Genomic DNA, 22,474 nt, shown 5'->3' on the forward strand with positions numbered 1-22,474 from the left:
TTTTGCTGCTAGAAAGTTGTCCCCTTCTCCAAGAAGATTTGAGCTTTCTTTGCAAAATGTTGCAGCATAAAAAATATCTAAGACGACATATATCTAGATCAAAGATATCATAATAGAACCCAAATCGGCTTCTTAAATGAATATTGATTTTAAAAAAACCAAAAACATTTGGGGGGGGTGGTACAGTATTAGTGCAGCTTTGTTGCATGTGGGTCCAGACAATTAAGAATCCCACGTCAGCTTTGAATGTCTCATGAATATTAACGCCGTCCTCCTACTGAGCAGTTAATTGGGTGCGATCACTTTAACTACCTTATTTAAATTGAAAAGTGCTCTTAATAAATGACGAATGTCGGCGTGAAATTTGGGGTGTTTTGGGCACTGAGAGCAGGATTTTCTCCTCTGCCCTCTTCCAGCAGAGGGTATAATACATAATAACCCCAAACCCTGAGATACCAGGTTGCAGGTTCCACGTCGCTCACCTGGGAGGTGACAGAAACTCTGTGTTACAGGGTAAACCTCTGTTGGGTTTTTGACTAGGGTGGGAAAATGTTTAAAGGCAGCTGGAGAAGGAGCCGTCCTGCCTGTGGCTCAGTGTCAGGAATGTGCAACAGCTGGAAGCGGAATGGAGATATTTTTTTCTCCTCTTAAAAGTCGTGGGTTGTAGAAATAACTGACAAAATTCTGTTTTGTAGATCGCCTAAGTAAAATATGAGGTTTTATTGCTCTGTTTAATAGAAACTGGATAAAATCCTCCTATCAGGGCATGAAGAGAAAATGTTATTTTTGTAGATTCATGAGAGTAATATGAACAAAATTAGTTAAACTGGTTCTGGACCGTCTCTTGGGATGTGTCCTGAGAGCCTTAGGATGAGATTCTGTTGCTGCTCCTGTTTCAAGTCCTTCCTTGGGCGGTTGAGTCCTTGTCTCCTCGATGCCCTGTCTGTGAGCTTTGCCTCCTGTCAAACCTCCCGTTATCAAAGATGGGAAAGTCTTACTCTTCTGTGTGAGGCTCCCTCCAGGGAGCAGCTTCAAACCTCGTGCCAAAGCTGGATTTATGCTGTTGTCCACTGGAAAGGCTGTGCTTCCTGGGGCAAGCTGCGGGCAGTTACAAATAGTCCTCTTTTTTTAATTAGGAAAAAAAAAAAGTAAAAAAAAAAAAACAAAAACCACAGCAAATCCTTGCTGTTTTCATTGTATTTTAGGGTACTGCTTTCCCACAGTGTTCTATAAAGTGCTAGCCTGTACCTAGAAACAGGATTTCGGCTTCGATCAGGAGTTTGGAATTGTGTAAAATCGGCGTGTTGGGCTGTTTGTGTTGCCGTTCTGAACCCCTTTTGCTGTAACACCGTATTTAGCCCCAGCAGGTTATTAACACGTTACCTGATCGTGCTGCTGTGCTCGTGCTGAAATTGCAGGTTGCAGGCGAAGGCTCCTAATCGCCCGTACGTGAATTAACGACTTGCCAAACTGTGCTGGAATCACTATAATTTCAAGAATACAGCAAAAGGAACCCAAAGCTTTGTTTTGGTGCCGAAGCTGGGTTTGGAGAAGTCAAGCTGAGCAGAGCGAGGCTTAAAAAGAAGCAGGTGCCTTGGACCACAGCGCAAAAACTTGTCTTTACCTATGGTTGGGAATCGTTTATGGATGTATTCATAAAAGCTCTTGATAAATGTGCAACTGCTGAATGTCCAACTGCACTGAGATCTCCATCCCCTTTGGAGGCACCGTGGGGGTTTCGGTGCTGTCACAGTGATGTCCTGGTCCGGTGTGAGCTGTTTGTGTGAGCAGTGGGGCAAAGCACCTGCTTGGTGCTCCCTGGGCCATCTCCTGGGATTATTTCCAGGCTCTGCAGCTGTTGTTTCTGCAGACAGAAGCATAACTTGGCCAGATTGCCTCTCCTGACCGCGTCCAAGCTGTTGCGGTGATGCTTCTTGTTTATTCTCCACTGACCTGTTTGTAAGGGACCAAGGGAGACCTGATCTGTGTGTAGGTGTTGAACAGGATTACAATGGTTTCTGGAATTTAACCAGTTATCTTAGAGGGGTTTCTCTTCGCTGAAGAGATGCAGGGAGATTGCTGCTGCTGAGAAACAAGTGTGCAAATCTAAAGTGTCAATGTGTCTTGTGTCTTTTGAGTCAAACACCTCAAATGTGTTCATTGCTTTTAAAACTTGGTCATGAGACACAAGGTAGAAGGTTTTTATGGGCAGAATCCTCCCAATGGGTTCAATTTGGGCAGGAACTGCATTTCTGTGGGGCTGGATGGTTTTTCTCAGGCTTGGGCTGGTTCAAATGGTGCAAAGATTCAACCCTGTTGAAGGAAATTTGGGCACCTTTGGCAGTAGGTGGGAGTTTGAGAGGAGGAACCTGTGGTGTGAGAAAGTCGATTAACTCCCAGATAGAAATATTGACAAAAAATGAGGTATTAAAAATCCAGAGCGCCCTTAGGAAATAACTGCAGAGAACCCCAAGCCATCATCTTCTCAGTGTGGGGCACGTAGCATGAGGTTGGCACCATCTTTGTGTGCTGTCTCAGATGGAAATATTATTGTCTTCTCCTGTTAAAAACTTGGATTTCTGCTCTGGGAGTTGTTCCCATACGGCCAGAGCGAGTTCTCACCTTGGCACTTGAAGGCTGTGGGGTGAACTCTTAAATAATAAAACTAAATGTCCTGGGGGAGCCAAGTGGAAGGTTTTCTGGTGGATGTGATGGGGCAGTGTTTAAAGATCCATGTTGTGTGGAGGGCGGTTCTCATTGTGCAACCTGCTGTAAGGAAAAATACACGTGGTTCTTTAGTGGGATCTTGGCTTTGTTTGCTTCAGTTTATAAAGAAGTGCCACGGAAATGAGTATTTTGTTGTCAAGATGTTTTCAAGGCCACATATTTATTTTTTTAAAGAGAATCGTGGAAGACGAACTGACAATTTAATGGTGCGTGGTGCACTAATAAAAATGTCTGTGCAGTTGCATTTAATCCTTTAAAGGAGAGAAAAGAAGCACAGGAGTTATCAGCATTCAAAAGGCAAGACAGGGGCTTAAAAGTATGCAAAGCCTTGGAGAGAGATGGGAGAAACGTTCTGACTGCTGCAGAAAGCTCCTGACAGGCACGTCACATCTTTGAAAGTAAGATTTGAATTATTAGAGCTGCCTTTGTTTATTAAATAGAGCCTCCAGCCAGAGGATTATAGGAAGAAATACTGTGCAGGCTCACGTTGCGTTTGCATAAATTTTAATGGGTGATAAAATTTATTTTATTGAGCTAATTCAGTAAGAAAATTCAAATGGATTTTTTTTTAAAGATCCAGGTGTGTATTGGATACCTAAAGAAATAGACTTCAAGTGCACAAATAAGCCTGCTTTTGTGGAATCCAGTTTGCTTTTGGTGACGGGTAATCCTTTTAAAACAGGGCTTCTCCAAGGCAAACTCCAACAGAAGAGGTTTTGTTTAATTTAAAATTGGGAATGCGAGGGAAGGGTGCAGAGGGCTAATAGGAGAGTAATTATACACACTATTGCCAAGCTGAGGAAGGGCAGAGACCATTAAAATGCCATTTCAGGAGTTAATTATGTGGTGTTTCAAGTCGATGCTGGTGTCCTGATTTCCATTTAATCCACATATAGCTTGTGTTTAGGATGTTGTGTTCATGACTTCTCTTTTGAGGAACTTTAGGCCACTGTGTTTTGAAATATTGTCCAAAAAAAATAATAATCTTCCAGCCTCCATCGGGTTTGTGCCTGTTGGGTTTGATTAGGAAAAATGCAAAAGCAATAAAGGAGATGAAAAACCTTAGCAAATATTTTGGGAGCAACACACACACCATAAATAAAGCGTTGCAGTGGCATTTGCTTAGTTAAATCTCTTCTGAAGCTCATTTAATAATTCCAGAGCCTATGCTAGCGCTCAGACGCAGGCGGCTGTAATTTGTTTCAAGGTTGGTCTCTGACTTGTGTTTTATGAGCTTTTCCGTTTATATTCTCCCACTTGCGCAGCTCCTCGAGTGAGACAGCGTAACAGCTTAGCTAAAACCGGGATCCTTTCCACGGGGGTTTGAGCGGCGTTTGGCGGCAGCTCCGCGCGAGTTCGCCTGCGGGTGGGGGGAGCGGACCCGGCCCCTCCGCGGGGATGTGACATTGATGCTCTTGATCCTCCAGTGATTCTGCACATCAAGAGCTGAGCCTTGGAAGCCGTCAGCGGTGCCGTCTTAAGAGCCGGCAGGACTGAATAAGGGGATTTTTACAGACATGGGAAAAAATTCAACTCTGGCTGTTGCAGATCCTTAAGTACTTCAATTTCCGCCCCCCCCTCCTTTTTTTTTCTTTCCACTTCTTTGCTGTAGGAAATCAGAGAGGGGAAATCGCTTTAAATCACCAACCAAGATATTTTTGAAGTTGGAAGCAATCTGAGATGCATTAAAATTCAGAGACCTCCCTTTGCTTAAGGTAAGAAAAGAGCTGATTCTCCCTTTCCCGTGCTTCTTAAATGTCTGTATCTGCTTAACTCTGTGTCTGGAGTTCCTGCGATGTGTTTAAAACCTGCTGCCGATGTCTAAATGGTTAAATGTTCATCCTGTTTAATAACTCGCAGCTGCAGGAGGCATCTGGCTGGGGGTTTGCAGGGGTGGGCGATACCCGGGGGAGGGACACACGGGGACCCCCCACCCCAGACATGGACGAGCTGCTTATTTTTGTTCTCCAGCTGAAGGGCCGTCATACCTAAAAACCTCAATATTTAGAGGTTTTTATTTTCCCTGTTTGGAAGGTAAGTGAGCTGGGTAACTTCTGAAGGATGCTGGTGGGGGGAACAGGGTGGAGGTGGCAAAAAAATCTGATTTTAAGGAGGTGGTAGTTGCGTGAATTTGCTGGAAGGTGAGACTTGGTGAGCTGTAGTTACGTTACCATGGCATCCATAAATTACTCCAATGTGAGGGCTTTTGAGTATCAATGGAGAATTATTCTGGGTAAGGTGGTGCGTGAGAGCAGGTCTGCATGCTATTAGCCTGGCTGTTTGTTTTTATGTGAGAAGTATGTTAATTACCTTCTTTTGTACCTCGTATGGAATTATTCATGCTGTAAGCATGAGCTGGGTAGCACAGAGGAGGCAGCATTTTTAACCTGTTGTACTTGCAAAGAGCCTTTGGGATAATATATAAAATACACGTATTAAACTGAAGCTTGGCTTTCTGTGACTTTCGAGTAGAAGTTTCTCCTCATGTTAAATTTAGTGGTTATTTTTTGTACCTAAATAGTTTCTTTACTAGTTGTGGTGTGTCTTGCTGTGCACAACTTTAGGAAACCCTGTTTAGAAGGGGAGATGCCAGAACTGGAAGGTAGAAAATATCGTTTGGGGTTTCCAGCATTGGCTCCTGTGTCACAGCTGAAGAGATAAAAGCTCTTTCAGAGCTGCTCCACCAGACGTGATTTCAAAGCATTTCAAAATGATTAAAGGAAACTTTAAACTTCTGCCCAATAATTAATACATGCTGCTCTTGTGTGTTTAATCTGAAATCGGTAAGTTTTATTTTTTGCAGGCTTTTGCTGCCGAGTTTGTTCAGCTCGGGGTGAGTACTGCGGTGGATCTGCCGGGGTTTATTCCAGAATTTGATGTACAAACGTCAGGCGTGCGCTGGGGGATGTGATCTGTCATTTCCAATTACTCTGTGCAGCAGGACTGTCTCAGGCACAGAACGGCTTAAATCCTCTCATTACTTCTGAATGAGCAGAAAAGAGCATCTCTGTGAGCAATTAAAATCTCCAGTCAGGAGTAGGAAATGAATTTTTAACTGGAGAGACAAACCTGTTTGGAAATTAAGGTGTTGTCTGCAGAAAAGCATCCATTTTGTGTTATTGCACTGTGCCTTTCTATCCTTTGTGCAGCTGGAGTGGAAAACAAACACACCAAATCCCTTGTGGTGGGGGGGGTTTATTTTTTTTATCAGTTGCTTAAAACGTTCGCTCCTCTATCACTCGCTATATTCTCCAAATCTACTCCTGAATTGTTGGACTTGTCCAACTCATCATCCTTCCCAGATTTTTTCAAGCTTAACTGATCGTACAATATGCTTTTTATTAACATCAAGGCAATAGAATCTGAGAGAATACTCCTGTTTAGTAGGGGAATAAAGTTTTGCTGCCAGGTTTTAAATATATATCCTCTTAAAACATGCTTAGCAATCTGCTTATGTGAGCATCATGAGGTTTTATATTTAAAGTGGAGTGATTTTTTTTTTTTTTTTCTTCAGGATGAAAGTAGTTGAAGATGGGAATTGTGAGGGACAGATGAAATTAAGCTGCAGAAGCAGTGATGACAATCTCCAAAGCTTTAATGTGTTAATGTAGTTTAGGCACTATACATATTTAGAAACAGTCTAGATTGAATCCTGGAGAAAAAGCAGAGTTATTCATAGACTTCTGTCTTGATCGTGTTTTCCTGTGGGTGATGGACAGTATGAAGCAGTGCTTTGAAGGAGATGCTAAAGATGATTTTGCTGCTGTTAGAACTGTATGGGATATTAATTGCCCTCAAATTCAGTATTGGTTTAAAAAAATACAGGGAAGGGTGGTAGATGAAAGAATGATGTTTGTAAAATCTCACAGCTTTGTGTAGACTTTTTTTTTGCCTTCATGATTTATTCACATTTTCAAGTTTGGTATGTTCCTGCATGTAATGTGTTTTAACTGACATTGCATCAGTTAATATGGTGACGGAGAAAATCTGGGTGGACTGATAATTAATCTACTGGGGAAACAGCAGCAGAGAAGCTGTTGATATAGACCAAACAGTTTATTTTGTACAAGCAAGGAGCATTTTGGCATCTGCTAAAAGGATGTTTTGCTGGAGCAGGACTGGGAAGGTCTCTGGCGGGGGTATCTCAATTCCAGCACGTTGTCTTGGCCCTGGCTGGAGCCTTGGGATGCCCTGCACTATAAAGTAATAATTGATGGGCCCCCAGTGGGGTCAAAAGAGAATAAAGAGTGAATGCATTGAATTTCTGGGTGGAAAAGGGAGCCTGTAGCATCCGGAAGAAAATAGGTTAGTATTAATTTTGATTTTATGCTTGAATATTGAACAGTAGTTGTGCAGAAACTCGAGGAGAATACTCTGTTCCTGGCCATGAGGACTGTGTGTGGGTACAAGTTAGTAAAGGAACTTTTATTGCTGAAAACAGAATGTTTTGCCTGCACGTTCACTTGTCTCACTCACTACTAGAGGCACCAGGTTACTACAGGTAGAAACAACTTGCTGGCTGCCTGTGAAGATCAGGTATTGTCTTCAACTTCGGCATCTGTCCATCATATGTGTAGCATCTGCAGGTCGATACTGCCCTTCCAGTGCAGCAGGGTGCTCTAGATTATTGTTGGAATCTCCTCATCCTGGTTGGTGGCCTCAGTTAATGTTTGCAGGTCTGGTTGTTCAATGAGCTTTTTCTGTAATAACTCTGTGATGGTCTGTTATTCTCCTTGTGCTGCCTCAGTGGTAACGGTTCAGCTGTAATAATGAGGTGAAGTCCTTCTGGGTTGCTTGATGTATCATTTATTTTAAATAACCGGGTCTGTGCATTCTGCTGAAGTTCAGGATCCTCTTGGTAAAACGTGTGTGGCCTTTAGATTGCAGAGGAGCTTTAAGCTTTTCATTTTGTATTTCTGCTTGGTGTTAATCATGGGGGACTCCAAATGGGCAAATCCAGAGCCATTTCCCCAATGGGGTGTGTGGTGTTGGCTTTTGTTTTTGTTTTGTACCTGTGTGTTGGTGTTTTTATTATTATTTTTTTCTAAAGGACCATCTTCTGTTTGGAAATTTCCCCAAGCTCGGTGTATTTTGTTTTTCCCCTGTGGAGATGAGCCGGGCTGTGTTTTGAGGGCTGTGTCCAAACACACACCTTTCTGTAGCTACTGTGGAAATATCACATTACCATATTCTATTACCCTAACGTGGGAATTTGTTTCTCCAAGCAGATGACAGAAAGGTGGCTTGGTGAATTTTTACCTACTTGAAATAGGTCACTAAATGTGCATTAAACCACTCATTTATTAGGCGAGAGCACATTACTGGTGGATAAGTGGTGGTGTTAGATTAAGCTCAAACACTGAGGAACTGGGCTGGTTCTGCAACTAAACCAGAACCAAACTGTTAAACTGTCTCACAGCTGTTGAAGCCTGCAAATAATCAGACTTTACAAAGGACCATGATGGACACTTACTCTGAGAAATACTTGCCTCACAAAGAATTTTTCTAGTAAATTCGGTGTTTCTCCTATAAGATCTCTCTTGTGCTGTTTGCTTGTGGACTTGGTTTGTAGGGTGAGATACATCTGATGGTCATCGAGCTGATACCAGGTGCATGATGGCCTTTATTTGAACATTGCGCATGGTTACATGCTGTCCCTAGTCTAGAATTAATCCTCTGTCATGGCAAAAATATAGAATCATAGAGTAGTTTGGGTTGAAGGGACCTTCCCGGCGCCCCCAGTGCCACCCCTGCCATGAGCAGGGACATCTTCACCAGCTCAGGTTGCTCAGCGCTCCGTCCAGCCTGGCCTGGGATGTCTCCAGGGATGGGGCATCCACCACCTCTCTGGGCAACCTGGGCCAGGCTCTCACCACCCTCAGGGTTAAAACCCTCTGCCATTGCAGTCAAAAACTGGTATTTCAATTATGGCCTTCAGAGAAGATGAAACTATTTTTTTTTTCCTTTTGGAGAAAACATTTGGTAGAAGGGATAAAATCACTTAATAGTTTGCTAACCCTAATTCTGTGAAACCTGCAGCTGAGTAGTGTTTTCTGTCCAGCATTTCAGACTTTGTAAAGCGTGGTCTTTATAAGCAGGTGGTTCTGCTCCTGTGCTGCGGCAGGTACCAGGTACAGCAGAGATGCTCGTTCTGTTCTGCACAGCTCTCATTGCCCCGGGAGTCAGTAATGCTCCAGGTGTCCTGATGGGACTCGCTGCAGCTGCAAATCTTCATCTTCCTGCTGTTCCCACCTTGGCAGAGCATCTCTGAGCATCGCCAAGTGGTGTAAATCGAAATAAAGCTGGCCCTGGAGTCAGCTGATGGCTGGGAGACATCACTGTGCCCTCTCCTGATTGTGTCCTGAGCTGGGTGAGCAGTTTCTCAATGGTGAGGGTTGTATCCAGCAGAACAAAAGGGAGCTGAACTAACAAGAATAGCAAAAGGGAAACAAAAGTATTTTTTGGTCATGTAATAACCTGTTGTCTTCTCTTTGGCCAAGTGCTTCTTAAATTCGACCAGAGAAGCAGCAGGAAATACTCAACGCAGAGTGTTTTAGAATGTTTGATACATTTTGAGGTTTCCATTAGTGCCAACTAATTATGTGGGCCATGTTGCTCTAGAGTTGCAATTACATTGACCGATGTACAGTAATTAGCTTTAATACACGTTTCCATGCGTAGGGGAGATTTAACTGCTTGCTGTTTTTTGACAAAGATATTGCTATTTTCTGTAATTGGGTTTCTCCTGTATTCTGCAAGTGCCTCTCAAAAACCAGCAACCGCTTGAACAGGAAGATACAGCCACTGACAATTTCTTTGAGATGAATATGGCATTAGAATTCTCACTGGCAGCTTTGCTAATGGCAAATGTCTTTCTCACAAGCAAATACTTTGTCTTCACATCCGTCTAACACCACGAAGTCTTACAGGCTGTAACACAGTGCTGGATTCAGCTAAAATGGGTGAAATAACCAGGAGTTTTAGCTTTTCCTGCCTTTACTTGGGATGTTGCAGGCGCCATATTTTCTGAAAATTATCAGCAATGCTAGGAAAAAAAGTCAAAACTCTATTTGCATTATTAGTCAGTGCTCATAATGGGTAGAATAGAAATGCTTGTAAGGCGTAAAATAGAAATGCTTATATGTGCATAGAATACTGCGGAATGCTTATGTTTCTGCTTAAAATGTTTACTTTGAAAATTCTTTTTGTTTAAATTTTGGGTAAAGCTGCTAGCGCAGAAGTGGATCCCTTTATCCCGTGTGCGCAGTCTCTTTTTGCAGCGTATGTTGCTGAATGTGTTCGGCATCAACGCTGTAATCAGCGCCGCTATTGTCAGTGCTTAATTGCAAACTGGATCTCTGCGTGTTTGCAGAATTCTTTGGCAGTGCCGTTGCCAGTCGTTCGAAAGAAAAGCAGCTCACAAAAAGCCCACTTGTGAGTGAATTCTGCTCGCCGTGCTACGTTTGTCAGCGGCAGACCTGTCACTAATAATACAAACTTCTAAAAGTAACTCAGATGCAAAAATAAAGCCACGACAAATATTAAATACACACTAAATAACTTATAAAATTTCAGATGGTGCTTTGCAGTAAGTTGCTAATAAACCACTTTTACAGTGGTGTGATGAGCTCCATCTGTAAAGTGATTTAAGTGTCTTCGTCTTAACGGCTCTTTTGCCTGTAGTGATGATACGTGGTCAGGATTAATTATGAGGTAGAGCATCATTGTCAGTCCTGACACATTTTTCTTGATATATTTTCATTAGATTAATGACCCCATTGTAGGACAGACATATAAAGCAATTGTTATGTTTGTATATAGATTGATAAAGCTCTTCTCTGTCACCAGCACCAGCTTTTTCCAATATTGAAGTTTTCCCCTCTATTTTCAGTGGAGAGGGAGGTTTTGAGGTCACCTCGTGCTGTTTCCAAACACTCTTGTCTACGTTTCCCATTTGTAGAGCCGACCTGAGTGTCTGAACTACGAAGACGTTCCTTCCATCTTTAAAAGAAAACCTGTTGAGTGGATTTTCATCAAGTGGAGATTTCCTTAAGCTTGTTGAATGCTGGAGGATTCATTCTGAATATACTTTGCCATGGTTAAACGATTGTATGTTCTTATATTTTAGTCAAGATATTTTCTTTTCATTAAAAGCTCTTCCTCCAAAGGGGTAAAGCTATTAAAATCTTAAAAGGCTTCAAATTTAACCTCTCTAACTATTTGTGGAATAGAGACTTGTGGTCTCTAGAGTATCTCCTGGTGACCTGAGCATCTATAATTTTTGCTGTTGTGGGACGTAGTGAATAGCACTGGTTGTTCTCTGTGAACCAGCAGGAGTGCATGTAAAGCACTGTTATCAGAGGGCTGAACCAAGATATTCAAATATTCTATTCCCAGTTTAGAGCTGGAAATACTAGATGTATTTTCTGAAATCTGCGCAGCAAAACCAGATATTTATACTAATGTAAAAATAGGTAGAGGTATTGCAGTTTGTATTTAGATGAGCACTTGAGGACCTGCTGCTGCAAAATCTTTCCTGCTCTAACAACAAAAGGTCTTCTAGGAAACCTAAATAAGTGTTTCAGATGAGGAGGTAACATTTAATTAGATCATCTATTCTTCCTCCCTGGTTCCTCTGATGAGCTGCGCGTTTCATGGTTTAGAATAGATGGTGTGGAGAGGAGGGAGAAGGTCGATGCTCGTTGTGTAACCGAATTGCTTGGGAACCTTCCTGCCTCAGTATTTTCTGATCAGTTTTAGTGTTTGTAACTTGTGACTTTGCTGGGCAGAATATCCTCTGCGTAGGTTTTAGGTTTCTGCCCCAGTGTCTTAGGAAAACACTTTTTTACCATTGGAAAATGTGTGGGTTTTGAGGGGAAAAAAAAAAGGCATCAGTTTAGTCATAGACACATCACTGGCTGCAGGTGACATCTGGAAGGTTGAGGGTGCGCAGGAATTGAGTTCATCTTCAGAACGACTGTGAAAGTGTTTGGAGTTGGCTTGGGGTGTTTTCCTTGCAAACAGAATTTTTGCTGATCATTTTGGAGATACTTTGCAATGAAGGAGTTCTGAATTAGATTGAATTTACTTAAAGGAGCTTTAACAACAGCTTAAAATTTAAGTTTGCTTTGCTTCTCCCCAAAATAGCAAACTCAATTGCACCCGTCCTGTTGGTTCCTCCTGCCTTTGGAATCTTGGGTGTGATGGGCTCATGGCAGCGATGCCGCTGCGGGGAGGGGGGAAATCGCTGGGTGATGGTTCCCAACAGTTTATCTAAAATAGAACAATTGACGCCTACTCCTGCACAGCAGAACTTGCATCGGAAAAAACAGGTAAACCACAAAACTCAGTTGTTTTTAGCAACAGGAACAGATGTGTAAAGTAGGGATTATTAAACCTATTTTGGAAAAGAAGAGAATGTTTTCCTACCAGTTCTGACTTGCTCTCCCAATATGTTATAGGTGTGTTTGTATGAATACATATCCATATGTTATTTATAGGCATGGGAGGGGTTGGTGGTTTACAGTCATTGGACTCAGTCTCAGAGCTGTGATCAAAGACCAACATCTATCGCAAATCGTTCCCTTTTACCTGCAGCGCTGGCGGGATGGAGGGAATTGTGGCCTCTTTTTACAAGGAAATATAAGAGAAAACTGCCTTTATCCTGCTTGTTTTGTGTTAATAGCTGTTTGTTTGTTTTTCATAAATGGAATTCTATAAGAAGTGGTGGGTACATCTTGGGATTATGAGGATTTACATTGTGTGGTTTGTGTGAAAATGTCCCTGTCTTTTGAGGGTGTTGAATGCATCTTTGCTGGTTTAAATGGGGTTATTCACAGTATTTGCTGTAAGTCATTCGTCTTTGCCCCGCGACAGGGGGGCAGGAGGACTTTGCAGCTCTGGGCTGGTGCCTGCCTGGGTTTCCAGAACTGAAATTAGGTTCTTCCTGAAGTCTGTAGCAAAACTCCTGTAGGTTAATTTGTGTAAAATAAGGTGGAAGAAGATGACAGAGGAACAAAAACTCCATGGTGGGGAGGTGGTGCAGAGAAAAGTCAGGATGCCAAGGTGCAGAAAGAAAAGAACAAACTGGTCTGTTCCCTCAACCATGTCTCCACCAGAATCCCACAGTGTTTTGATTAAGTTGCATGGCAAGCTGCAAGCCAATAAAAGGTCTGCAATCAATGGAGCTGAAGAGCCAAAGATGAAGAAATGTGTGCTGATCTCATGGTTTGTTTGGTGATACGGCTTTTCCAAACCAAATCGCCTGCTTCTCTGGGAAAAAGGGCAAAGAGCAATCCCGCTCCTAGTGAAACGGGATTTTTCTCTGAAGCAGACAGTGACCTTCTCCCCAACTATTCACTTTTTTTGAAGTATTTGGTGTGTTAGAAAGCAGAGGAGACCCAGTGCCAGGTCACCCATCCCGTGGTGCCAGGTGGTTGTAGTGTGACAGGTTCAAGGGTTTGATGGGCACAAGCGTAATCCAGGCAGTGTTACATGCAAGCGTGTCTGACAGCCAGGCCGTGAGCTCAGCTCATCTGGGGTGTTCGGAAGCGTTTAGGGACGAGAGTTATTTGGAGAATTCATTGACAGCAGCTGCTTGTGTGCTGAAATAGTTTAAAGATGAATCGTTGCTGCAGGGGCATCGTTGAGCACAAGCATCTCACCCTGATGGCTGCACAATGCTCAGTGTGTCCTCCTGGCACTGGAGGTACCAAACCCCCAATCCCAACCCAGCAGCAGCTCCAAAAGCCCCATCTCGCTTATTTTTCTGTTTTTTTTTTTTTTTTTTTTTAATGCAGAAATTCAGCTGGGAGTATCGCTGGAGGGGCTGCAGCTAAAGTTAATCCAATCAAGCTAAGAGCCTGTAGAGGAAATAGAAACCATCGCGTAGCTGCAGGCCCAAATAGGTCTGTGCTTGTGAGGATGGAGGTTGTTCCGCTGCCAGTTATTTCCCTTGAAACACGTGAAATATCTGTTGTCCAGGTCTTTTGTTTAATGATATCGCTAGACTCTACAATTGACTCTGGGGTTCTTTGCATGAGACTGATCCCAAGCAGGAAAAATTACGTTGTCAAGAGAAATAAGTTCACATTGCAGCTTTTCTATTCTTGTGAGCTACTCAACGTCAAGAGATTGAAGCAATTTGAGGGCCACTTCTTAAGGAATAGCGACTATACCTTTATATAATTGTGATTTGGCGTATTGCAACAGGAAGAACAGCGAAAATCTATCTGGAGAAATGGAGCCAAAGATGATTGTTAGAGTCCCCCTGGATTAGTGTTGACTGTAAATCTGCATTTGGAGCCGAGCAATGTCTCTTCATAAATTATTTTATTTACCGAATATACGAAACTGCAGTTGAGACATCTTCAGTCCTCTAATTACAGAGGTGGAAGCGAGGAGGAGTCTTGGTTACAAAGGCTAACGGAGAACAGTTTCCTAAGGAAGAACTGTTTCATATAGTCAGGATATTTGTGTAAGTTTATGATTTCTGGGGTTTTAAGAATTCTTTTTTAATTGCTATGACTGAACTAGTCCAGCACTTGCACAGATGGGGTGTGATGGGAGGGACGGTGCAAACCTCCCGGAGATGATTCTCATCTTTTGGAGTGAGCCGAGGACTTTGCATGGAGACAAAGAGCTGCCTCCTGCGCACGGACGTTATCAAAAGCCTTTTCTCTCCAAATGGAAATGATGCAAGCCTCATCTTCCCAACCCATTGTGAACCCGTGGAGTTTGGAGCGATTTCAGCTCTTTTCTGAGGCCGTGCGAAGCGATCCAGCGCAGCTGTGTCCCGTCGGGTGCGGGGGGGGGGCATGCGGGGCTGCCAGAGAACCCCCGGGAGGGCTTGGGGTTCTCTGCACACACCAAAAACCATCAACCCCTCTTTGCAGGGGCCTTCAGGACCCCCTGAGGGCAGGGGGAAAATGACCCAAACCCACCTCGTTATGGTGGGAGCGGGTTGCACCCTCTCCTAATTACGAGAAGGTGGCAGGAGGGAGCAAAATCCAACTGGATTGTGCTCCCACAAAGGGAGAAATGGGTCCATGGCACCCAGAGCTGGCTCGATGGCCAGAGACAGACCAGGAGAAAATCTGTGACACTTCCATCTCTTTATGTTCCAGGATATTAATTTTTTTCCCCCCTTTTTGTTTTGAAAGGCTTTTTTCTTTTTGAGGTTTGAATTACTGTGTCTTGATGTTGAGCTAGAGAAGGGAAACTTGCTCTGGGAGGGAGTCTGAGAGTTTAACTATTTGTTAGGACTTTTTTGTTTGTTAGGTTAAGTGTGAGTTAACCTAAATTCTGAAATGCAATCTGTGTCCACCAGGCCATTTCTGCCACGGTACAAAAGCAGCTTCACAGGCCTGGACTTGAAGCTGTTAGACAAGCTGAATAGAACCATTATTGTAATATCTATTCTCCATTGACTGTTTCTAAATCTTGTAAAGCACTGTGAATTTTTTTTTTCTTATTTCAATGCAATTATTACCTCTTTACTAGTGAAGGACATGAAAAAAGGAGTTTCTGGAAGGGATGTGTGGACACGCTGCCTCTCCTAAGGACAAACTACTTAAACTGGTTCGAGTCTCATTAGACGGGGATGAAATTAAATCAGCTGCTCCAGGAAATGACATAAATATTCAATTTAAGGAAGAAAAAAAAAAAAAAACATGAACCAAACAAAACAACAAAAAACACACAGACAAACAAAACAACAAACAGCTTTGTCTCATGTGAAGAAATGGTTTTGGTACCCAGGCTGGAGCAGGATTCTGCTGCATCTCCAGCGGTGCTGAGCAGAGCAGTTAGTTCAGCTCCTGCAGCTTGCAAACCATGGCCACAGGTACCCCCATCCCTTTGTGGGTTTTGCTTTGACAGCCTGCTGGGGTTAAAAAAAAAAGCACCAAAGCCTTCCTGTTCAGTGGGACTTTTGTCTTCTCGCTTTGCAGCTGATTAGTCCCATCTGAATAACTTGCATTTGTTGCATTTTTTTTTCCAGACTGCTTTCTAGTTTATTAAGCATCCTGTTTTCCACTGTACTTAAATGCTTTCCCAGCTCTGCAGATGTTCTGGGCAACGGAGACTCATTGTTAGTGGAAAACATGGGAAAAACCCCACAGATGATGCTCTGGGCTCTTCCACTTGATGCTTTTGCTGGTGATCTCCAGGATGGTGCACAGGCCCACAGGTCCATCCTCACCTGGCCTGGAAACTTCTGCATGTAAATGTAGTTTGCTGTAACTCTGTGTTGCTGCTCTTGGTCAGGTAACACACCCCGGGACCTGCTTCTGCTGCTCTGGAGTTGCTTCTTAGGCTCATCGGTGGTGGGTTTTAAAAGTAGAGGTTTAAATCATGGGTGAAACACTCCTGTCTGCAAATAGTAGAAGAACTGAGATCCTGATGCTTAAAATATCAGGTTAGAATGCTTGTGAAATGTGAGTTTATTTTTCAAGCAAGGATAGGCACACAGAAGTCACAAAAACGAAGAATTTGGCACTACAGTGGAATTTCAATGTCTGGTATTTCCTGCTGCCTTTAGGAGTAGAGTCTGTCATTTGCTCCAGCTGGCAAAGCTGTTTAAACTTGGCCATGGCAGCAGAGCTGGGGTGCGGGGGGTCCCCACCAGGTCTCTGCTGCTTTTGGTCTCTGGTCCCACCTTGTCTCGACTGACCAACTTACCTTTTGTTTGCTAGAATTTTAAAGCTACAAATCCTGCCAGGCCTGTGTTACGTTGTGTTGTATGTCCAAATCTATAATAGCCATAGCTGTGCATCCCGGTTTTGTTGGGAGCAAAGAACTGAAGGAATCTCAAAAATCAGCAGAACACAGGATCCATGGCCAAAATATTCCATTTCTCCTCATGCAACAGTTCTCGGCACTTTGCTGACTGCGTCTCTTCCTGAGGAGAAAAGGCTTCTCTGAAAACGTTTTATCTCTTCTCAGCAGTTGTTCTGACCTTTCCTTTCACTGGTAATTTTATTTCTTGTCTATTGATGTTTAATAGTAATCACCTCGTGTACTTCAAAATAAATAATTCACTGTCATAGATATACAAAATAATTCATGGCCAAAGCCTTTTGCTATCAAGTAGCTTTCAGTGTGCTTTTATATTGCTTCTAATTTTGTTCTGCCCTCCTTTTTCATCAGCTCTTCTAAGGAGCTGAAAAGTGGGATAAAAAAAATAAGGTAAAATAAAAGGATATCTTTATCTCATGCCTTATTACATGCCTATGTGCATTGATGGGCTGTATGCTAAAAAACGGAATTAAAAGTTCCTGTTGCACCTTACGTGAAAGGCAGCTCAGCCTTTGTGGTGAACTTTGATAAACCAGGATTTGTGCGTTGTCTTGGTGTCCCCACCCCAGCGCTGCTGCCCCCCAGTGACCTCTGGGTGCTGCATGTGAAAAGAAATCTCGAAACAAGTTTCCAAACACATTTGCCAGAGTCTAAACATAAACTCTGTTGGGACACTCTGTTATTTGGAGAATGAAGTGCCGGATAGAGCTTGATTCACAGGATTAGGAGAAGAAAACACAGCAGTTCTCCCCAGAAAGAGGCGTCTCGGAGTTGAGATCCCGTTCCTCGCTACCCACGGTGTGGACACTGTTCCCTTATGCATATATTTTTGAGTTGGAATCCTTAGAAATTGCTATTCCAGAAGTGGGGCTGTGCACAGGTGCTACTTTATTTTGGTGTGTCTAACTAAGCTGAGCTGGCAAACCCATGGCAGTGGTCTCTGCCCTCACTATATGTTCTTCAGACCCATGCATATGGAAAACTCGGTGCTTTCTGGTGCTGCTCAGCTCACATTTGCTGATATTGAGGTTCAGCCACTGCTAATACAGCACATGATACTTTGAGAAAAAGTATTTTCAGTGATTTATTTTTTTCTAAGTGAAAATTATGAGAAAATACCTGTGAAAGCAATTAAAATCAAAGCTTTAAAACTTCCTGGTTTTTAAGTGGCATCACTTATTGTTGCCCACGACATATTCTTTAGCAATATTTAGTTGAAGCAGCAAAATGTCACTGAAACCTTTAATTCTGCATTTGAGTGACTACTGTGAGTAACTCCTTTGTTGAGAACCATCTGCACGGAGTGCCAGGGTTTGCTAAGCAAGAAAAATTAGGCATTTTTAGCCGGTTCCTTTAACTTAAACCAGATTTTATTTATTTCTCTGCTATAAACAGTGTTACTTCCTTAACCTTTGCTTTTTACATAGTGGGGGAAAAAAAGCCGATGAACATGTACATTTAGGGTATGTAAGAGTATGGCTGTGAATGGTTTATGCCAATAATAAACTGTAAGTGTAGGTGAACAAAAACTGAGGAAGATAAGTTGTGATTAACAGCAGGAATTACATGAATCCCATTAGCAATTGCTAAACTAAAACACGCTCTTGTGAAGATGTTGGACTGTGTTCTCCAAGTTCATCTGCTTGATAGGAATCGTGTAGTTTTTAGGCTGTACTCTCCAAAGTCTCATGCCCGCTTCTTTTGAGTGATGACAGCGTTCAGAATAGAAGGATTCTTCTATTTTTATTCGAAGGTTGCATGCGAGCAGGCATGGCAAATATTTGCCAGCTGTCCAAGTTGTAATTTGGAGCACACTTTCTATTGAATTCTTGTCGATGTTTGTAATGAGTTGGCAGCAGAAGCACCGGCGTCTCCAGCCACGAAACCCCATCGGGAAAGGAAACGCTGCTCCGTCTTTCCCACTGAAATGCAGCTTGTACATCAGCCTGCTTGATGGCAGGAAGAAAATGATGATGTTTGAAATAATCAGGATTTTTTTAGTGGAAAAACAAACAAAACAAAAACAAAAAAAAACCCCAACAAGCTGGCAGGGAAGAAACAAAGAGCACAAAGCAAACTTGGGCTTTGTGGTGGCAAGAAGAGTCAATGTGTCTAACAGGGTCGAAGCCGCTGAGCTGTTGGCACCAGGGTAAAAGATTTTCCTTTTCTCTTGATGTCAAAGGTCTCTTGGAGCATATGCTGAGAGCAAAATAGATGAACAGAGTTTTTCAGAATGAAGGCAACTCGTGCTGCTTTGGCTGCTCCACACTTAGAGATGTTATTTCCCAATTCCTGGGTAGACCGAGAGCTTGGCTGTGAGTCACGGCAGTGGGTGCAAGAATTTCCTTGCAGAATGTAGTTGCTTACGTGAACAGAACTGTGTGAGGTGACTTTCAAGCATTTCTGACAAGCCAGTAAAATGATAGTGAAAAATCTTGTTTTGATCTCAGGTTGTATGTTCACTTTCTGGGAATTTCCAGGGAAAACACATTGGTTTGTGGGATCAGCAGATGCGTCACTCCGCACCAGCAGCCGGGCAGCTCCTCGGGTCTGCCGGAGACGTTTTTATTGGTATTGCCCTCTTTTTTTAAAAAAAAAAAGAAAACAGGCAAACAAAGCTTCAGGCTTTGTGTTTTAGATCATTTGATATATGTTTGCCCCTGAGACGGGTAAACAAGAGATCCAAGTGACTTCCCAACATGAAAACCCTGCCCTGAAGTTAGTGATGACATCGAGTGGGCTTCAAGGAGACATGGCTCTCTTGTTTTGGTAAAGCAAAGGGTTATGTTATTATTTAAGTCCTGTTGCTGTAAGTCACAGCTATGTGCAGGTACGTAACTGCCTGGATGCTTTGTCCTGCGCTGCTATGGTCTGCACACCTTAGACACTGGGGCTTCTTGTATGATTCCTAAATCCAGCCTAGAATTAGGTTGGACATCCTGTATCTGTGCATTGAAAAGCAGGGGTTTGTTTCTCTGAAATACCCACTAAAACTTTACTCCAGGTGTGTAGATTTGGTAGCTCTCCACCATGCCATGAGAAGGGAAACAGGAGGGGAACACTCTTAATTTTTTTTCTGTCGTATCAGCCTTGAAGATGTACGTGCACAACGCTGAGCTGCAGAAAAGGGTTTCCGAAGTAGACATGTTCTGACGTCTTGGGGCTAAATAGACGATGAGTTATGCGGCTTATCCTCTCTTCAGTGGCACGAGCGAAATCTAAATTACTGCAGCTGTGCTGGACTGGTCCTGGAGTCAGAGGAATTTCTCCTGACGCGCTGAGATCGGAGCGATGAGTCTCCAACCTGTTCTTTGGCCGGGGTGTCCCCTCTGTCCCCGCGTCACCCGCACTGGGACATCTGCGCCTTCAGTACCAGGCTGAACATTATCCATGTGCTTAGAAAGCGTGTGCTCTGTGACTGTTTAAATGTGCTGTCTTTCGAAGGGTTTGACTGTTCCTTGGCTTTGGCTTAAATGTAAAATGCCTTCGCACCTTTAAGATAAAAGTTAGAATGATTCAAGCAGCTGGCACGTTCTGCAGCTTTCTGTCGGCAAAGCTCTCTTAGGATATACGGCATGTCTGTCCATTAGAGATAATGCCAAAAACGTGTGTTCTTTGTATGTTAACGCATTTGCACAATTATTCTGTATAACAGAGCTGGTATGTGAGAGTTTGGGGATGTGATGTGAGGATCACATCTGGAACGGTATCTGTTAAATGTTCTGTATCACGCTCATTCCAATAAGCAGTTCAAGTAACTTTGGACAAAAATAACTGAGCTCAAATGCTTATATTTTGGGAAAGGCAAATAGCTGCAGTGAAAACCATCGTGCTGTTTGGGGAGTGCAGGTACCAGCAGTTCCATAACACACGTACACGAAAAAACTGCTGCCAGAGCAGCACGGGGATGGGGATTTATTGTCATTTAAAATTGTGCCGCTGTCCGTCATCAGGATAAAATGTTTAATAAGTCAGTAACAAATAGGAGCTGACACGATGATGTAACGGTTGCCAGCACTGGTGATTAAATGTGACCAGACTGCAGGACTGGAGAAGCTGGTCGCGGAGAGAGTGTGGAGGCTGCTTTAAAGGACAAAAATGGTGTTAATCAAGGTATCTCACATAAAGCAGGATAGGATAGGATAGGATAGGATAGGATAGGATAGGATAGGATAGGATAGGATAGGATAGGATAGGATAGGATAGGATAGGATAGGATAGGATAGGATAGGATAGGATAATTTTGGTTGAAGACCTTTATGATCATTGAGTCCAACTGTTAACCCAACACTGGCAAGTCCACCACTAACTGATGTCTTTTAAACCCCTCCAAGGCTTTTTAATGTAAATAATGGGTTAAATGACAGTCCCAGCTCTGGCAGGAGGGAGATGGGAGAGGAGGTAGCGGGGAAGGACCTGTGCTCGCTCTGAATTTCTCGGTGTGAAGTCAGATGTTCCTCCGCAGGGCTGTGATCAGACGCCTGGTCAGGAGGACGTTACTGATGATCCAGAGGAACCAAATGACCTGGTTGCCCGTTCTTGCTGGTCAGGCTGCACGGTGGGATGGAGCAGGTGATAGATCTGTGTCCACAAAGCAGCAAACGCTGCCTGCAGCCATTTTATTCCACTGTTATTTTGTTTGCTATGAATGCTGAACCCACAGTGAGACCTTTCCCGACAGCCCACTCATCACAGCTCACCCAGCAGCACCGTAAAGAAAAAGGCAGACAGGGCTTCCCCCCTTTGGTTTGTTGTGGTTTTGCTTTATGAAGACAAATAGTTGGAATGATGAATTTTCCGTTGTTCTAGGAAGGTAATAATGTGTTGCTGAGCAGCAAAACAAGCAGCTCTGCTACCTGTGCCTATGCTGGCTCCTCCAAGGGATCTGACCAGGAAAATTCAAACAAACCAACCAACAAGTTAAAGACTGCAAGGCCAAAATCGAGCTACTTGGAACTTATGATCCACAGAAACAACTTATCATTGAAGATCCATACTATATATGTGCAAGAAATTATTTTGATTCAGAATTGTGTATGTACAGTATATAGTATTTCCAGATCCCACAGCTGACATGTGGCTTATAATCTAATGTTATACAAAGCCAAGTGTAAGCATATCTTTTCAAATGGCTTAACAAAACAATATAGATTATTGGTACAGAAAAACATGTCTTTATGCTTATAACAGTTACTTAAATTTAAATAATGCAACGGACCTATATTTTAAATATTGTGTGAAACTCTTGTGGTCAGCTGCCTTGCAAAGACAATGTAATCAGGAAGGCAGAGACAAAGACGTGGTCAAAGAAGTTGAATGAATCAGCCAAGAACAACCAGTTCTTAACAGATTAACCTGCTCTGGGTGAAGATGTCCCTGGGGCTGGACAGGGTGAGCTGGAAAGGTCCCTGCAACCCAAACCACCCTGTGATTCCATGAATGTAAGGGAGAGTGATGGAATAGTTTAATCTTTTGCTTCATTCATCTGTGTGGTAACAGTATAATACCTGATAGCTTGGAAAGAGGCAGTGTAGTGCCTCTGTAAGCAGCAGCAGGATTCTGGAGTTATTGTTTGTGCCATTAGCGAGGGGTTTAATAGCTTAATCCATCTGGAAAGCAAGGAGATTTATTAGACTGTACAATAAATAGGTTCATAATTACTGCAGCAATACCTGCTAACTGGCTTTCCTGATATGGCCTGAAAGTGTGATACACAGGTAACTTCATCTTCAGAGTTTTGTGATGATATTGTGCTGGATTTATTAGAAAAACAAAGGCATCCGGACAATCCGTCCTTGGTGCCTGAGAGCCTTTGCAGCGGCTGGTCTGAAGGCTCATGGGGTGAGCGTGCAAAGAAACCTGGATAAACCCACAGGGAACACCCTCCTGGCATCTTAGGAAAAATAGCCTTTTTCTCTCTAGTTGGGATTACGATTACTCTTTGATCTGA

At 43.0% G+C, this 22,474-nt stretch overlaps 1 protein-coding gene across 4 annotated transcripts in view; it reads left to right on the top strand.

The window, feature by feature from the left end:
* GLCE (glucuronic acid epimerase) overlaps positions 1-22,474 on the top strand; it is a 48,748-nt gene that overhangs the window by 9,429 nt on the left and 16,845 nt on the right. For 2 of the 4 annotated variants that reach the window (XM_082060875.1, XM_082060876.1), the window contains exon 2: positions 4,340-4,442. The exons of the other annotated variants lie outside the window; for them this stretch is intronic. The gene's annotated coding sequence lies outside the window, so the exon portion shown is untranslated. The remainder of the gene's footprint in view (positions 1-4,339; positions 4,443-22,474) is intronic. 4 annotated transcript variants of the gene reach the window in all.

This window comes from Streptopelia decaocto (genome assembly GCF_964273445.1).
Source record: "Streptopelia decaocto genome assembly, chromosome: 9".
NCBI lineage: Eukaryota > Metazoa > Chordata > Aves > Columbiformes > Columbidae > Streptopelia > Streptopelia decaocto.